Source organism: Artemia franciscana, chromosome 4 (assembly GCF_032884065.1).
Source record: "Artemia franciscana chromosome 4, ASM3288406v1, whole genome shotgun sequence".
Classification (NCBI taxonomy): Eukaryota; Metazoa; Arthropoda; class Branchiopoda; order Anostraca; family Artemiidae; genus Artemia; species Artemia franciscana.
The window spans coordinates 1381867-1396779 of NC_088866.1; the positions used below are offsets into that span (position 1 = coordinate 1381867).

Below are 14913 nucleotides of genomic sequence, written 5' to 3' on the forward strand. Positions count from 1 at the left end.
GGGGAAAAACACAAAAATTTATTTCATCATATACCAATTCAAAAACGAATGTATATACAGACCAGGACACCGGGACACAAATGACGACCGGGACACAGGGAATATAACTGACGACCGGGACACAGGGACACAACTACAACGAGGACGTCGGGGGGGCACAGGGGGATATATAAATGACGACGTGGACACAGGAAATGTTCGATTAGCAATCACCATCAACAAAGCTCAGGGGCAATCATTAGAATCATGAGGTATAACTTAAAAAAAACTAAAAAAAGGTAAAAAAACTAAAAACTAAAAAAAGGCCAATTCAAAAACGAATCTATATACAGACCGGGACACTGGGACACAAATGACGACCGGGACACCAGGACACAAGGAATATAAATGACGACCGGGACACTCAAAGAGAAATTACAGACTGGGACACCGGGACACAAATGCGCCCCCACCAACTAGGTGTTGTGGTGGCGCTTCGCGCCACCCCAACATCTAGTCTATATATATAAAAATAAGTTGTCTGTGTGTGTGTGTCGAGTGACGTCATGTTTGTGTGTCGACTGACGTCATGTTTGTCGACTGACGTCATTATAAGGATTGTGCTGTATGCGTCATGAAGTTGTTTGTCGACTGACGTCATGTTTGTCAACTGATGAAATTACATACCGCGACACCGGGACACAAATGACGACCGGGACACAGGGAATATAAATGACGACCGGGAACCTCAAAGAGAAATTACAGACTGGGACACCCGGACACAAATCACGACCGGAACAGAGTATGTATTAACGTTGAGCTTTGTTGATGGTGATTGCTAATCGACCATTCCCTGTGTCACCGTCGTCATTTATATATCCCCCTGTGCCCCCCGGCGTCCCCGTTGTAGTTGTGTCCCTGTGTCCCGGTCGTCATTTATATTCCCTGTGTCCCGGTCGTCATTTGTGTCCCGGTGTCCCAGTCTGTAATTTCTCTTTGAGTGTCCCGGTCGTCATTTATATTCCTTGTGTCCCGGTGTCCCGGTCGTTATTTGTGTCCCGGTATCCCGGTCTGTATATACATTCGTTTTTGAATTGGTCTTTTTTTCAGTTTTTAGTTTTTTACCTTTTTTTAGTTTTTTTTAGTTATACCTCATGATTCTAATGATTGTCCTTGAGCTTTGTTGATGGTGATTGCTAATCGAACATCCCCTGTGTCTCCGTCGTCATTTATATATCCCCCTGTGCCCCCCGACGTCCCCGTTGTAGTTGTGTCCCTGTGTCCCGGTCGTCATTTATATTCCCTGTGTCCCGGTCGTCATTTGTGTCCCGGTGTCCCGGTCTGTATATACATTCGTTTTTGAATTGGTATATGATGAAATAAATTTTTGTGTTTTTCCCCTTTTTTCTTTTTAGTTTTTTTTGGTTTTTACTTTTTTTTAGTTTTTTTTAGTTTTTTTTCTTTTTTCTTTTTAGTTTTTTTGTAGTTTTTACCTTTTAAGTTTTTATATTTTTATTTTTTTTTTTAGTTTTGTTTTTCTCCTTTATTTTTCAGTTTTTTTCCTTTTTTTACTTTTCTTTGTTTTTAGTTTTTTTTAGTTTTTTTAGCTTTTTTAGTTTTTTATTAGTTTTTAGTTTGTTTTTTTTCTTTTTAGTTTTTTTGTAGTTTTTACCTTTTTTTAGTTTTTTTAGTTTTTTTTACTTATGTCCTGGTCGTCATTTATATTCCCTGTGTCCCGGTCGTCATTTGTGTCCCGGTGCTTTGTTGATGGTGATTGCTAATCGAACATTCCTTGTGTCCCGGTCGCTTTCTCTTTGAGTGTCCCGGTCGTCATTTATATTCCCTACTAGCAGTTGGGATGGCGCTTCGCGCCACCCCAACACCGAGTTGGTTGGGGTGCTTCACGCCCCCCCCCAAGCCCCCCCCCCCGCGCGCGTAAGTCGTTACGCGCCATATTAGTTACGCGCCATTGTAGTTGTGTCCCTATGTCCCACCTGTGAATATAGATATATATATATATATATATATATATATATATATATATATATATATATATATATATATATATATATATATATATATATATGTTTTTAACTACGTAAAACTTGCGAATATACAACATTCTTTGCTGTCCCATTGTCTGTGCATATAAATAGATTGTCAGGTTTACCGACTCTTGAACATGCAACATATAATGGTCCATGGGAAAACAATCCGTATTCAGATCTATACCTCATGATTCTAATGATTGCCCTTGAGCTTTGTTGATAGTGATTGCTAATCTACCATTCCCTGTGTCACCGTCGTCATTTATATATCCCCCTGTGCCCCCCGGCGTCCCCGTTGTAGTTGTGTCCCTGTGTCCCGGTCGTCATTTGTGTCCCGGTGTCCCGGTCTGTATATACATTCGTTTTTGAATTGGTCTTTTTTTTAGTTTTTAGTTTTTTACCTTTTTTTTAGTTTTTTTAGTTATACCTCATGATTCTAATGATTGCCCTTGAGCTTTGTTGATGGTGATTGCTAATCGAACATTCCCTGTGTCCCCGTCATCATTTATATATCCCCCTGTGCCCCCGGCGTCCCTGTTGTAGTTGTGTCCCTGTGTCCCGGTCGTCATTTATATTCCCTGTGTCTCGGTCGTCATTTGTATCCCGGTGTCCCGGTCTGTATATACATTCGTTTTTGAAATGGTATATGATGAAATAAATTTTGTATTTTTTCCCTTTTTTTCTTTTTAGTTGTTTTTTATTTTTATATTTTTTAGTTTTGTTTTTCTCCTTTATTTTTCATTTTTTCCTTTTTTTATTTTTTTTTTTTTAGTTTTTTTAGTTTTTTAGCTTTTTTAGTTTTTTTATTAGTTTTTAGTTTTTTTTTTCTTTTTAGTTTTTTTTTAGTTTTTACCTTTTTTTTAGTTTTTTTTAGTTTTTTTTACTTATATCCTGGTCGTCATTTATATTCCCTGTGTCCCGGTCGTCAAGTGTGTCCCGGTGCTTTGTTGGTGGTGATTGCTAATCGAACAATCCTTGTGTCCCGGTCGCTTTCTCTTTGAGTGTCCCGGTCGTCGTTTATATTCCCTATGTACCGGTGTCCCGGTCGTCATTTGTGTCCCGATATCCCGGTCTGTAATTTCGTCAGTCGAAAACATGACGTCAGTCGACACACAAACATGACGTCACTCGACAGACACACACACACACAGACAACTTATTTTTATATAGATAGATGTCCCGGTCGTCATTTGTGTCCCGATGTCCCGGTCTGTAATTTCGTCAGTCGACAAACATGACGTCAGTCGACACACAAACATGACGTCACTCGACACACACACACACACAGAGACAACTTATTTTTATATATATAGATAGATAGATTTGCCACAGTCGCAAGGAGTTTGATAGACACCTCTTTGGCGAGTAACTGGAGTCTTATCTTTACCAGAATTTAGGAGATTTATGGTTTTCAAAATATTGGTAAATACAACATACAGATTATTTTGTGTGCAATCTTTTTTAAGATTCCTAGTCATTTCTGGGATATATGGGAGGTAAATTATGTTTTTGGGCTTATCGAGATTTTCACATGGTAAATTATCGTTGATTTTATGGGAGTGTCTTTTCACTCTGCGGTTAATTGTATTATTAATAAATAAAAGAGGATACCCATTTCCAAAAAGCATGTCCCTGATAAAGTCCAGTTCAGCTGTGATGCAAGAATCAGAACAAATGTTTAGGACACGATCGACTAGAGATATTACGACACCCCTTTTAACTTGTGGGGGGTGGTTTGATTCAAAATGTAAATATCTATTGTTTTGTGTTGGTTTTCTGTAAATAGTAAAATTGAGTTCATCTAAGTTACGAATAATTAGAACATCTAGGAATGAGATTTTATTTGCAATTTCAATTTCTAAGGTAAATTGTAGATTCCTATCATATGTATTAAGGTGTTCTAAAAAAAATTATTTGCATTGCTGAGGACGGCTCTTGGACATAGGATCGAAATATTTATTCTAATTTGTTTCCCAGTGCTACTCAGCTGCCCTCTGCCAAAACGGACAGCATTTTTTAGGTTTTTGATAAAATCAAAGATTATTGATTTTTTTTTGGGGGGGGGGGGGTTAGAAATGGATAGAGATATATTTTTTTCGAAGTGTTCTCGTCGTATTTTTGCCATACTGTTTTCTGCTGAATATATGTACTAGGACTCGTAGTTTTAGTATTTCCGTACTAAGTTTTCATGATGGTAAAAACAAGGAAAAATTTCTGTTCGTTTTAAGTGTTAATGTTGCTTTTTATTTTCAGTTGAAAAACTTGTTCATTACTGACGTTCTTCAAATCATCCCAGAAGATCCCTTTCCCTCGCCTTCCTCGTGTAACATTTCGTTTGAATTTTTTTTTTATTTGAAAGTTTGGTCAAAGTCTAGGAGGAAGCATATCCTCTAGCATGTTCTCTTTGCCATATTACACAGAGTTGTGTTCAAGTTGACGACTGGCGCAGCCCACTCCTCCAAATCACGAAAGAATTGCGTCAAGAATGTTCAGAGGCCCCTGAGTTCTTCAATGCTATAAAAAACCACCTCATGAAAAAGACAACTTCACGTCTCAGCAGGGGCTAGAGTTTTGAGATTGTGCCATCTCAGGAGCTGATTTTGCCAATGACCTGGACATCCTATGAGACTCCATGGATCAGCTGCTGGAAGAGCTTCGAATCATATGTGAAGAGGCTGCATATTTAGGATTGCAGATAAACCGGGATAAAACGAAAATTATGGCCTTAGATCTTTCTTCTCCTTCTGTCATTTCTGCAGTTAGTCTTGACAGAACAGCTAGTATTGAAGTTGTCCAAAGGCTCACCAGCCTGAACTGCACAGTTTCTTCAGATTGCTCGCTTCTTCCTGAGTTGCAAACTAGGATATCCAAAGCATCTTCTGCCATGGGCAGGATGAGCCGTCACTTTTGACGAAAACCAAACGTAAGTTGTTCGACTAAACTGCGGATTTTCATCACCCTCGTCGTCCTTTACGAAGCGGAGAAACGGCATGTATCACCGGCTATCCTATAGGATATCCATGAGTTCCAATAGAAGTGTCGGAGAAGGATCGAAGGTCTATGGCAGTTTGATTTCATGAGTAGCCTGCTGCAGCTTACCAAACAGTCTCGATTTTCTGCCCGAGAAGCCGAGCAACTCTTACGATGGTTTAGACCTAATTCGAATGCCCCTGCACTCTCTCGCAAAGACGATCTCTGACTTTAGCCCTATGAAAGCTGGTTTGAAGTGACCAAGCTGTCGGACCGAAGGTCTGACAGCCGGTCTGAGCTCCTGGCGATAGCAAATATCATACTAACTGAAGTACAAACGCTCACACTGGATCGATGTGGATGGAGGAGGCACACGTCACTCTCTATGAAGAGCAGTGCCGGGAAGGAGACCTAAGTCAAGCAAGTCAAGTCTTGGGGGGAAAAATGGGCGTGTGTTGTAAAGCCAGATCATTGAGCGTGAGATGGATGACCTCTATTATCACCAAAGGTTAGGAGGATAATAGGTTTTCAAGCAATGGGCAGTATCTTGGTAGCGAGGCTGCCTCAGCCAGTTAGAAGGAGGCGTGACCTAATAAGCTTTTGAGAGAAAGAAGTACGTTAAATATCGATTACATTTATTCGGCTCTAAGCACAAAAACGGGACCAGACTTGACTCAAAAGTTTACAAGTGAAATTATCAACAAGTAATAGCACTTAAGATAATAATCAAGACATACAATCCTTGTTATATCAAAACAAGTCAAAATCCAGTTTTGATAAAAAAAAAAGATCAAAGATCAAGACTAACCACTTATCTAACAACAGGGTTTATATATACTTTATACCCTAACCACAATTCCTGTTTTCTATGAGGGAAGTGGTTATTCTAAAAATCCATTTCTCAATAAAATCGTTATTTCCAAACGTTTTTAAGCTATGCAATTTGTTTTATTAAAATCAATTTCCGACTCTTGATTTGATCAGCTTTACTACACGTGGGAGGGAGGATTTATTTTATTAAAATCAATTTCCGACTCTTGATTTGGCCAGCTTTGCTACACGAGGGAGGGACGCTCGGATGCATGGCCAGGCCCCACCGATAAGGCCTCCTGGAATAAGGTTATTAATAGTGAGAAATGTTCCCCATCTGCCCTATCTTGTCTCCAGCTAGCTAATTTTTTGATCATTATAAGCGTGTGTTCAGTGTATTTAATAGTTTTTTTCAGTCTTTTTATTATAAGTTGCTTAAACCGCTATTACCATACCATCTCCTGCAGGCTCACGTCCAGCCTGTAGCAATATCTGAAATTTACCAGGCTTTAAGAAAAATTAAGCGTTCAAATAGCCTTGATGGTGAAGGCCTTTCTTACCGATTTTTTGCTTATGTTTGTCCTGCTCTACTTAACCATCTACAAATATTTTTCAGTCTTGCTTAGCACACTCGTTTGTTCCTGATAGTTTCCTTTATGGCCGTGTAACGTCTATTCAAAAGCGAGGTTGACTCCACGTCATGTGTAAATTATCGTCCCATTAAAGTATCGTGTTTTTTAAGTAAGTTGCTTGAACATTTGTTACTACCATAAATTGAGTCAAAGTGTGAATTTACGCCTATTCAGTTTGGTTTTCGGAAAAGTTTCGGTTGCTCCCATGCACATCATGTTTTAAGCCGACTCATGAAAGATGCTGTAGAAACTAAAACGTCTTTATATTGTCTTACTGTTGACGTTTCTGGGGCTTTCGACAATATTGTGCACTCCTAGGCTCTATTTTCCCTTGCGTCTTCATGTCTTAATCCTTCTGTACTATGTTTATTGTCTTCTTGGTATTCAAAGTCTAAAATTCAAGTTACCTGGAATGGCCAAATATCTGACCCGGTAAAAATTTATAAGCGAGTTCGGCAAGGTATCGTATTGTCTCCTAGTATATTTAAATGTGTGCTTGCATCGTACCTGCGTCCCCTTAAAAGTTCTGTTTTTTACGGTGATATTGGTTTGTCTTCTGTTGCATATGCAGACGACGTTCTTCTTGTTGCCCGAACTCGCCGTGGATTGTTTTCCAATTTACTATTTTAATCAATGAACTATCTATGATTAAACTGTCAGTTAATGCGTCTAAATGCGAGTTTATTTGTTTTAATAGCCCTTATGCGGTCGCTCCATTTGTTGCTGGGACTGTAGTTCTGCCATGTTCTTCTTTAGTTAGTTGGCTTGGTCTGTGTTTCGGCCCAACACTTTCCACTACCTGCTCATCCCTAGTAAATCAAACCGTAAAAAACCTACGCGTCACTTACGAAAACTATCCCCGAACAAAAGCCGTTACAACCGCAACGGTTTGTGCATGATTTATAACGCTTGTTGCGCCCCTGTGCTTTTGTTTTTATCAAGCATGGCTCATCTGTTTCGTAAGAAAGATTACCATACTCTGCGTGCGCCTTATTTCAGATATTGCAAATTCCTCCTCCGGCTTCCTAGATGGCACCGAAATAGAAAAATAATTGATCGATTTGGTTTAATAGATGTGCCTTCTCGGATTCGGTCTTCCAGTGATGATTTATGTAAAAAGACTATCAACTTTATTCACGTTTACGACCCTCTGCATCCGCAGATACTGGTTAATTAGTCCATGTTGTCTTTTGTTAGTTTGAACTTTTTTCTTGGCTCTTTATCGTTTTTGTTTTTGTTTATTTTATCCGTACTTTGTATATACTTTTTATTATATACTATATATATACTATATTTTATTATATATATACTTTTTATTATATTATACTTTTTATTTTATCCGTTTTGTTTTTATTATTGTTTATCCGTACTTTGTGTTTTTTATACTTTTACAGGTAATAAAGTTCATTCATTCATTCATTCAAACTTTTGATTCCCGTTCGAGTGATTCCACTCCGACTTTTTGGGACCATTGGTCCGGTACTAATGCTCTTGGCAAAATGAAAGAAATAAATACGCATCAGTAATCTTTCTTCTGACAAAAAACAAAATTCCAATTTTTTTTAAGAGTTTGAAACCTCTACAGTAGGCTTCTCTGATATGGTGGATCTGATGGTATTTATTTCATTAGTATTGCTTGACTGTTTGGGGTGTTTCCTCTTCTAAAAGAAAATCATACACATTTTCTCAGGGTCCTGGCTTTTCATTGGTAACATTAGACTCAAGGAATTTTCTATATTTGAAACGAGCATAAAATGCCGACTTTTTACGCACCTATTTTTATCAAAATTTCGTTTCTTAGAGTTTCGGTTACTTGCGGGCAAAGCCCTCTGTGCTTACACTTTATTACCACAGATTGTTTGAGTTCAGGAAAACGGAATATACTAGTAGTAAAGAATTACAGCTAAATGCAAGCGATTGGAAATGAACGTAGTAAATTTAAGCAAACTTTTTTTGAGTTAGTGTCTCTTAAATACTTTTTCATCCACTAAGTCGATCTAAAGAATGGCAAAGGGATGAAGTTTGTGAAAAAGAATGTCGAACTTCTAGATGGTTTCCACAAATATGGCTAAATGTGGAACAAGTCATGATTCGAACTCATTCAACCGCAGATAGAGTACATATCACTTCAGAATCTAATCCAAAAGGTTCCTGGTGCCAAATTGATCTGAATAGCCTGTGACTCCTCTTATGAAAAAGGTCTTGCTAAACGTTAGTGAACTTGTAACATCGTGAAACCTTGACTCATCCGGTTTCAGTTATTTTCATGTCCTTCCAGGATCGCAAATGACATCTCTGTGTTAATTAGAGTAAATACCTAAATAAAGGTCGAATTACCTACCAACGCAAATTCAGGCACCCATTCAAGAGAATACAACCACTTTTTATTCAGATTTTCTCATAATATATACTTAGGATTCGGCTAAAGACAGCAAATGTGCCTCTGCTTCCATTTTCCCAAGTTATCCATTGAAATGAAAAACCAGAATTCCTGGTAATACTTTTATTTCGACTGCAGAGCTTTCAGCCATAAATGACGTTTTGAGGTTATTGATCCAACTGCTTCAAAAAAAGATGCACTGACCTCAAACTCCAAAGGTATCCTTCGGCTTATCGATAATTTCTATTTTAGTGCCACTGATTCACACTTGATGGCTGTAAAAGAGTAAATAATCTTAAAAACAGACTTATTAACATTTAGTTCCAGGTTTTTAGATATTCCCAGGTATCAAGATTATCCCCCTGAATATCCCCCAGATTAGAATAAAAACTCCCTCAAAAATTAAAATGCACTGTCCCTCCATATTTACTTCCAGGGTCAATATTATTCTTAGTTATAGATTGGCAAGCAGCTCTCTGATTTTGAGAAAACAAAAGTTTACTTGGTATAAACGAGCTTATCCATATTTTAGATTTTGCAAATTGACTCCTAAACTCTTTAGCCAATTCATTTTTTGATGTCAATGCATCCAGTAAGAAGTAATAAATTTAAGGAAGTGCTTCAATAGCGCAAACCTCCACCTTACGTCAAAACCGATGACAAACCGATATGTTCTGAACAAGATAAGACCAACTTTGCCTCAGTTGGATTGTCCATTCGAACATCGTCGGCTAGTTTGGCCTATAAAATGACACAACTATAAGTTTCATTCAATAGTTAGTTCTCACGGATGAGAAAACGATTAGGGAAAACTTTCAAGGAGCGACGGGAAACCATTCACACTTATGGGAAAGTGTTTGAACGCACCAGACGTCATGAAGGGAAGCACAAATTTTAAATTAATTCCGCATGAATGATTCAGACTAAGAAGCTTTAGCCTTGGTAGCATTTTCAGCAGTTTTAGCCAGCTCTAGTTTAATAGAATCTGAAGAATTAGTTAATCCACGAAAAAAAACAAAAGAAGATAGTATGTCCGCCCATGACTTTCTTTTCATTATTTCACATTACGGGAAATTTCCTACCATGTTTTTGGTTTTTTCTTTGTATTCTTATATTCTTTGCGACAAGTGTCAAATAAATATGTATAATTCTCCACCATAGCTATAAGATTATGGGTCTGCGGATGATTTATTCTCGATATGGTTCTAACTTTTAAATATTTCGCCTTGGACTTTCCATGAAACCCATTATGTTCCAAGGGTAAAGGTTGAAAAAAAATCCAGCACAAAGATATGACGGGAAAATGGTCAATCCTGAGAGGAATAATGGGAATCCCATCCGTGTGAACTAACTATAAGGGTTTTGAAGGATTTGAATATTTATTCGTAGAAGACAGAGGAAGAAAAGATTTTAAAGTTCAATTTAAAAATATATCTAAATGTTGAAAAATACTAAGTTTTTAAAATTTATTATTTGAAAATAACGAAAGTTTGAAATTTATATAGCCATAGTAAGTACTTTCTATTTATGCTTATTGAAATTTTTAACAAAATGAAAGTTGCCAAGGTCTAAAACTGCACTTGGGGTAGACTTGGTAATGCTAGCCTAGACATTCAGATTAAGCATCCGTGTTTCTCTCAGCTCTGATGAACCTTGGAAATATCGTCTATACTAGTCCTAGGCTATCATATAAAGCTGTAATAGCTTTCAAAGCAAGCCTTTTTGGTACATTTTTTGGTTAACTTGTTAATGAGATAGTTAAGAAATAAACATACCTTTAGAATCAGAATTTCATTCTGAACTCAAATATTGAATTTGCAAGTAAAGTGATTAGCCTATTTTATTTGGAAAGATCATAGCCTAGGAGAAGATGTCAAGTGATATGTTTACTTTATTCATAGGCCACATCAGTAATATAAACAGTAAAATTCTAGTTAATTGACTTCTTGCTATCTCAGAAAGGGTTTAGGTTAGGAAAATGAAACTTTCAGGGATGAATCTACAGACTGAAGTATGGCCTGGGAAGCTATTTTGAAGCAACTACCTCCACTCCTTCTCCCTCTAGAGGGCCTTGACCTTTCATGACCTTTAAAAATATGTGTGTTATAAAAGTGAAACCTTGAAAAATATGTCCTCTGCTTTATTGAAGTACAACAAAATTGTTTTCAGCTTCATAACTTTGCTCAATTCCATTTTAGGCCTATAAGATTTTAAAGATATGCAAATACATCTCCTAAATTTTGAAAAAAAAACATTGATATGGCTCAAAATTCTACTCAAATAACAGGAATAGCATTTTCAGAACCAAAGGCAGAGAAAAAGCAACTAGTAACTGAAAATTAAGGTAAAATGTTGTTTTGTCAAAATTTTAATAGGTATGACCTGTCATGTAGGCAAATTTCAGGGCCCTCTAGAGGGAGAAGGAGCAGAGGTGTGTACTTTAAAATATCTTCCCAGGACATACTTTAGCCTGTATACCCATCCCTGAAAGTTTCATTTTCCTAACCTAAACCCTTTCCGAGATAGCAAGAAGTCAATTAACTAGAATTTTACCATATAAACAATTAGAAATTTACAATTACATTCATTTGTGTAAGAAATAAACTTTTCACCCACCTGCCTAATATTAAAATAGGCTATAGCCTGCCCTAAATTGTTTTTAGGCTCTGTACTGAATTCTCCAGCAGACATTGATTCTCTAGTGCCAAAACTTTCAGAACTAAAAGTGTTACTTTATGAAAAGGATGTAGATGTTTTCTGTGTTTGTGAGGTGTGTCCTAAGAACTTGTTGACCAAATTGGATAATGCACATATTTAAAACCCTGGATACTTACTCCTGAGCAACCTAGATAGTAACCTGTGTCAAAGAGGAGCTCTATCTACACTATGCTTGGGATTAAGGTAGATAAAATTGATTTTTCTATTTCTCAACCTATTAATGCTTGGACAGAACATATATTAATTAGACATCTGATTGGATTCAAAACTGTGAATATTGGTGTGCTTTACTGTAGCCTATATAACAGGCTACACTGTATAACTACTTTACTATATAATACTGCTTTACTGTAGCCTATATAACTACTTTACAACATAATAGTAAAATTGCCATTAGGGAGGCACACTAACTTCCATTATGGTAAATAATGGAATGTAGACTGGGAAAATTATAACATATTGCAAGCAAGAAATTTGAGCAAAAGAGGTATGAGCTTGGAGATGCCTTAAAGAGATAAAATTTAAAATCAGAGTATAATCATAACTCAGTTGGCCTAGGCTACTTTCCAAGGTCTGAATAGTATACTAGGATGAGTACTAACTAACTAATGTATTAGTTAGACATCTGATTGGATTCAAAACTCTAAACCAAAAACTCTAAACAAAAGCTCTAAACCAACTAGTATCTCACCAAGCTGTTTCTAACCTTTTACAGATGTTTTGCAATTTTAATTCATCACTTGTGCTTTATGGTGGTTTTATTATGCCAGAAGTTTGTTGGTTTGAAGGTATTGGGTACTCACCCCCTAATAACCCCTCCTACACAATCACCCAAACCCTTGCTGACAACTTCCTAACTCAGATAATAATGCAGCCCACTAGATTTAGACATTTGCAACAACCCTCATTACTAGACCTACTTATTACAAATGATCATGAGAGGATTACTTCCACTTGTTACCTTCCAGCTATTGGTGCAAATGACCACATATACATAATGAATGACATTAATATTAACCATAGTCATGATGGTAAACTTAAGAGAACTTTTACCAATTGCACTTTGATCCATGAAGAACTAGCTAACATAAATTGGGATGAGGAATTATCAGATGAGACAGACATTGAATCTAGTTGGAATCACCTTAAGTCTACTTTACTAGGTGCATGTAGGAAGCATACAAAGGTTTATTGGTCAGATAAATGAAAGACTCGTCCATACCTTCCCAGGAATATTAAGATAATTATCAGAAAGAAAAATAGAGCATGGAATAAATATCTAAAATGCAAATGTGTCAACCATCACAGCAAATACACTGTGCTCCAAAACAAGCTGAGAAACATGGCAAAAAAAGTTGTCTCAGACCATGAAGAATCTATCACAAATGACTCAAAGAAAACCCCCCAAAAATTCTGGCATTATGTTACAGCCAACAACCCTTCCTGTCAACACACCAACAGGCTAAAAAAAATCAGATGGCTACAGTACTACCAACCCAAAAGAAACTGCTGATTGCATGAATGCCAGCTTTTGCACAAAGCCACCTGGTATTACACTCCTAACCATGCCTCCTGTAATAATTACTCAAGAAGATGTATTTAAATTACTAAGAAGTTTAAACTCCAACAAAGCTGCTGGACCTGATAACCTCCACCCCTGGCTTTTGATAGAATCTAATTCTCACATTTCCCTCCCCCTTGTCAGAATATTCAACATGTCCCTGGCCAAAAAGTCAGTACCAAATGACTGGAGAACAGCAAATATTATACCAATTTTTAAGAAAGGTAACAAGGATAACCCAGGAAATGATCAACCAGTAAGCCTAACCTCAGCCATTTGCAAGATCATGGAAGGTATCATTAACCATGCTCTAATAAACTATTTAGAAGAAATACTCTTATTAGCAATAGACAACATGGATTTTGCAGGGACAGGTCAATTGACAGCAACTTTATTCAGTCATATGGTCATGCAACTAAAATTTTGGATATGGGCAAACTGGTTGACATTATCTTACTCAACCAAGCCAAAGCCTTTGACAAAGTTGAACACTCATACCTGATGCTGAAGCTTACCTGGTGCATGAAGATGTGGTTGATTGGATTGGAGCATTTCTAACTGGAAGATCTCAATGTGTCATGATCTACACTGATAATGGCAATCCAGTTTTCTCCTCCGCATCCCTGGTCATAAGTGACATCCCACAGGGAACCATCCTTGGGCCAACGTTGTTCAGCATATATATTGATGACTGTACAACCTATCTATGCAACCTTTTAACATTATATGCTGGCAACTGTAAGCTCATCAGGCCTGCTGAAGAAGAAAGAGCCTGCATTCAGCTGGACCTCAACAGGCTATCCTCCTGGTCATCAACTTGGACCCTACAAATCAATGCAACTAAATGCAAGGTACTGCACTTAGGGCACAACAACCCCCACCATCACTACCATATGGGTGTGATTTGTTTGAAGCAGTTGCTGAGGAGGGAGACTTAGGCGTCATTGTGGAGAAGGATTTAAAATTCCACAGCCATACTCAGGCTCAGATTTCAAAAGCTAATTGAGCTCTTGGACTCATTAAGTGCTCTTTTGTAACCAGAAAGTTATGTGTGGTTACAAAACTTTATAAATCCCTTGTCTGCCCCCACCTTGAGTTTGACTTGACTTTGGCCTTTCCCCAATATAAAATGGACACAAGAGCCCTTGAAAGTGTCCAAAGGAGAGCAACCAAACTGGTTTGGGGCTTAAATAATGTTCCTTACCAGGATCGCCTAAGGTCTTTGAGACTTCAAACCCTCATGTATTGAAGATATAGAGGAGATGTGATCATGGCACACAAAATTTTCAAATCTAGTCACCTGAACCAGATCTTCACCCCCTCCCTGGCTAACAACTCAAGAGGTCACAGTCTGAAGCTTCACCTGCCTGGATGTTGGAGAATGGAACAACGTGTCTTCTTTTCCATTTGGGTGGTCCCTCTCTGGAATAGCTATCTGAGTCTACCATCCAAGCTGAGACTCCCCACTCCTTCAAGGCTGGAGTTGACAGGACTGGGAGAGGGCTGAGTGGAGGCTGGACTGGGAAGCTAAGTCAACATAATTACATCACTCACCACCAGCAAGAACCTACAGGAGGATATACCACCTTATCTTGCTGGCAAATGGGATTTAAGGTATGGTAGCCTATGCTATATATTTGCATGTTAGGGGGGTAGGGATAAGGCTCATTTTTAATGCAAATGAGAAATTTTACCCTTAAGATCCTGAGGTTTTTTCAGATATTTGTTCTTCTGATTTCTAAATCTTAGAAATTTGCCAGTATATATATAGAGAAGGAAACATGTTTAGAAAATAGTTTGTACTTCATAATATGC

General features: G+C 37.7%; 1 protein-coding gene across 1 annotated transcript in view; it reads left to right on the forward strand.

Annotated features, from left to right (window-relative positions):
- The first annotated feature begins 10222 nt into the window (after nt 1–10222).
- LOC136025831 (protein ECT2-like) overlaps nt 10223–14913 on the forward strand; it is a 108111-nt gene continuing 103420 nt past the window's right edge. The window contains exon 1 of the mRNA XM_065701830.1: nt 10223–10329. The gene's annotated coding sequence lies outside the window, so the exon portion shown is untranslated. The remainder of the gene's footprint in view (nt 10330–14913) is intronic.